We start from the raw sequence: 4,718 nt of genomic DNA, 5'->3' as shown, positions 1-4,718 counted from the left end.
AAGCCTATATAAAACTAATTATTCCTGTTGCACTTTATTCAAATAATCAGGCCAAGTATAAAACTAAAGTTTGACTGGGCATGGTGACTCATGCCTGTAATCCCAGCACTTTGGGAGGCTAAGGCAGGCGGATCACTTGAGGTCAGGAGTTCGAAACCAGCCTGACCAACATGGTGAAACCCCATCTCTACTAAAAATACAAAAATTAGCCAGGCGTTATGATATGCACCTATAATCCCAGCTACTTGGGAGGCTGAGGCAGGAGAATTGCTTGCACCCAGGAGGCAGAGGGTGCAGTGAGCCAAGATTGTGCCACTGCATTCCAGCCTGGGCAACAGAGCAAGACTCCATCTCAAAAACAAACAAACAAACAAACAAAAACCCTAAAGTTTATTTTGCAAACAACTCAGTCCTATCATGATTTGTTTTTAACAAAAATGAGGACCAGAGAGAGACAAATTATATTTCAAAACTTATACACTTGTCATTAAATTCTAATCTCCTTGGTTGTTTTTAGTTCTTGCCTACATTTTAGACTAACCCTGCTTATTCCTGTAAACCAACTAGCAATCTCTAGCTGCAGCTCAGAAAAAAAAAAAAAGAAAGAAAAAAAGAAAAGAAAAAGAAATGGGTAATGTAAAAATCTAGATCAGTATTCTAGTTCTGAGCAATTACCCTGCAAATCCTGCCAGGTGATGTGAGTAAATAGGGTGCCCATAACCCAGAGCTTTCTTTGTTTTAGAAAATAGAACCAAAGAAGTTAACCAAAGCCAAACCCCATGCATCCAAATCTTAGCAGGCATAAATATAGCTACCAGTTATCTGGGCATGTTGGCCGCCTTGGGATAGCTGTCCTTACCCCCACCCCTTTGCTTTGTTTTAATACATGTCCTCTAATAACCCAAATTGTTTCTTCTTTCCTAAAGGCTATCGAGCTCCAAATAGTGATGCAAATGAAATCACACATGGATGCACCTTTCTTCCAAGGACTCTTATACTGACCACAGTAGGAACCCTACCAGCTGTTCCCCACACAACCCCCTCTCCAGTAGAAAGTAGCCAGAAGGATCATCTCCCCACCTCCCTAACAGCAGTTACGGCCTTCACTCTTGAGGAGGGGGAATGAGAGAGGAGAAAGGAAGAAACTGATGAGGCAGGCAGTTAGGATGGATTCTCGATTACATTCTTTCAAACAAAAGAACAGTCTGAAAAACCAAGCTGCACAGTCATTGCAGTACATTGAGCTTCACAGAGACAGCACCGGGGCAAGTGAGAGCCGGATGGGCACTGGGCGACTCTCTACCTTGCTGAGGAGAAATAACTAAACATGGGCAAAGGAGATCCTAAGAAACCGAGAGGCAAAATGTCATCATATGCATTTTTTGTGCAAGCTTGTCTGGAGAAGCATAAGAAGAAGCACACAGATGCTTCAGTCAATTTCTCAGAGTTTTCTAAGAAGTGCTCAGAGAGGTGGAAGACCATGTCTGCTAAAGGGAAGGGAAAATTTGAAGATACAGCAAAGGCGGACAATGCCCATTATGAAAGAGAAATGAAAACCTACATCCCTCCTAAAGGGGAGACAAAAAAGAAGTTCAAGGATTGCAATGCACCCAAGAGGCCTCCTTCAACCTTTTTCCTGTTCTGCTCTGAGTATCACCCAAAAATCAGAGGAGAACATCCTGGCCTGTCCATTGGTGATGTTGCAAAGAAACTGGGAGAGATGTGGAATGACACTGCTGCAGATGGCAAAGCAGCCTTCTGAAAAGAAGGCTGCAAAGCTGAAGGAAAAATACGAAAAGGATATTGCTGCATATCAAGCTAAAGGAAAGCCTGATGCAGCAAAAAAGGGAGTTGTCAAGGCTGAAAAAAAGCAAGAAAAAGAAGGAAGAGGAGGAAGATGAGGAAGATGAAGAGGAGGAGGAAGAGGAAGATGAAGAAGATGATGATGAATAAGTTGGTTCTAGCGCAGTTTCTTTTCTTGTCTATAAGGCATTTAACCCCCCTATATGCAACTCACTCCTTTTAAAGAAAAAAATGGAAATGTAAGGCTTTGTAAGATTTGTTTTTAAACTGTGTAGTGTCTTTTTTTGTATAGTTAACACACTACCGGCAGGGCACTGTGGCTCACGCCTGTAATCCCAGCACTTCGGGAGGCTGAGGTGGGTGGATCACGAGGTCAGGAGATCGAGACCATCCTGGCTAACACGGTGAAACTCCGTCTCTACTAAAAAAAAAATACAAAAAAGTAGCCGGGTGTGGTGACGGGCGCCTGTAGTCCTGGCTACTCGGGAGACTGAGGCAGGAGAACAGCATGAATCCGGGAGCTGGAGGTTGCAGTGAGCCGAGATTGCGCCACTGCACCCCAGCCTGGGTGACAAAGCAAGACTCCGTCTCAAAAAAAAAACAAAAAACAAAAAAAAACCACACTACCCAATGTGTCTTTAGATAGCCTTGTCCTGGTGGTATTTTCAATAGCCACTAACTTTGCCTGGTACAGTATGGGGGTTGTAAATTGGCATGGAAATTTAAAGCAGGTTCTTGTTGGTGTACAGCACAAATTAGTTACATATGGTGATGGTAGATTTTTCATCTTCAGTTGTCTCTGATGCAGCTTATACAAAATAATTGTTCAGTTAACTGAATACCACTCTGTAATTGCAAAAAAAAAAAAAAAGTTGCAGCTGTTTGTTGACATTCTGAATGCTTCTAAGTAAATACATTTTTTTATATAAAAAAAGAAAAGAAAAATCAAGCTGCAGGCACAGATAAGGGAACTTGCATGGGGCCTTGCCTAAGGCATGCCCACAGATGCACAGATAAGAAAGCCTACACAGGTAACTTGCCTAGACATGCTTGCAATGGAAAATTCCGTCTCCTGACATATGTGCAGTAAGGGAAACAAAGCAATACGGAGTAACTCAAGCTAAAGGCACGCATGCACATTAGGAGCATGGGGTAGAGCTACTAGAAATTCACACCTTATGCAAATGAGACACCCAGCCCTCATCAGTTTCCTGTAGAAGCCTTTGCATTCAACTGTAAAAATGGCAACCCTCTTTTGGGCCCTGTCTCCACAGCGGAGAGTTTTCTTCTTTTGCTTATTGAACTTTCATTCCAACCTCACCCTTGGTGTACACACACCTTAATTTTCGTGGTCATGAGAAAAAGAACTCCAGATGATACCTTAAACAATGAGAGACTGCCACGTTGTGGTGCATTGACGAGACTATAACACTAGCTTGGGGAAAACAATACTGAATAAATATCAGATGCTGATTCAGTGCTTATGCAGCCTTCTAGAGAACCTTGCCCCAGCCCTATTAAGTACTGTCACCTAGCTGGCACTGTAACTGAGTCTACAAAAAACCATTCCACCATTCTGTCAAGCCAGATGCTTCAGGATGATGGGGAACATGGTAAGACCAGTGAATTTCATGAATATGGGCTCATTGCTGCACTTTTCTGGCTATGAAGTGTGTTCCCTCATCAGAAACAGGCTGGATATGGTGGGTCATGCCTGTAATCCCAACACTTTAGGAAGCTGAGACAGGAGGATTGTTTGGGACCAAGAGTTCAAGGCTGTAGTAAGCCATGATCATGCCATTGCACTCCAGCTGAGCAACCCTGTCTCAAAAAAAGAAGCAATGGCCAGGCGCGGTGGCTCACGCCTGTAATCCCAGCACTTTGGGAGGCCGAGGCGGGCGGATCACAAGGTCAGGAGATCGAGACCACGGTGAAACCCCGTCTCTACTAAAAATACAAAAAATTAGCCGGGCGCGGTTGTGGGCGCCTGTAGTCCCAGCTACTCGGGAGGCTGAGGCAGGAGAATGGCGTGAACCCGGGAGGCGGAGCTTGCAGTGAGCCGAGATCGCGCCACTGCACTCCAGCCTGGGCGACAGAGCGAGACTCCGTCTCAAAAAAAAAAAAAAAAAAAAAAGAAGCAACGCTATGTGGAATATTATGATTGATGATGGATAAGGCATTCCATAAGTTCAAATCCATATCCAGAGTGTCTGGTCCAGTAAGGACAAAATGCTGCCCCTTCCGTGATGGGAGAGGACCAATGTAGTCAACTGCCACCAGGTCAGATAATGCCCACCGAGTCACATGAGAACTTGGTGGCCCATGGTCAAGTATCCAGCTTCTACAAAGTCCAGCTGCCGGACAAGAGCTGTCTCTCAAAAGAAGATGGCAAGGCCTTGCTCCAAAATCCTAAGGGCCTGTGCTGCGATTCACCAATAGAGGTTGGAAAAAGGCTCCAAACAGCATCCTTCTTGCCACTGACACCTCAAGAACCACTGGATCTGTGGAATCATACGGCCGAAGTGGTAGAGCTTTAAAATATGACTGCCCCACTGGATTTTGGACTTGCATGGGCCCTGCAACCACTTTGTCTTGGCTAATTTCTCCCATTTGGAAGAGCTATATTTACCCAGTACCTGTACCCCCATTGCATCTAGGAAGTAACTAGCTTGCTTTTGATTTTACAGGCTCATATGTGCAAGGGACTTGCTTTGTCTCAGATGAGACTTTGGACTGTGGACTTTTGGGTTAATGCTGAAATGAGTTAAGATTTTTGGGGGACTATTGGGAAGGCATGATTGGTTTTGAAATGTGAGGACATGAGATTAGGAGGGGCCAGGAGCGGAATGATATGGTTTGGCTCTGTGTCCCCACCCAAATCTCATCTTGAATTGTACTCCCATAATTCCAACGTG

The 4,718-nt window shown here is 44.4% G+C and overlaps 1 pseudogene; it reads left to right on the top strand.

Moving 5' to 3' along the window:
* Positions 1-415: 415 nt before the first annotated feature.
* LOC100997526 lies at positions 416-2,212 on the top strand (annotated as a pseudogene).
* Positions 2,213-4,718: the final 2,506 nt, after the last annotated feature.

This window comes from Papio anubis, chromosome 13 (genome assembly GCF_008728515.1).
Source record: "Papio anubis isolate 15944 chromosome 13, Panubis1.0, whole genome shotgun sequence".
NCBI lineage: Eukaryota > Metazoa > Chordata > Mammalia > Primates > Cercopithecidae > Papio > Papio anubis.
The sequence above is the reverse complement of the archived record's forward strand: the minus strand, read 5'-3'. Positions and strand labels throughout refer to the sequence as shown.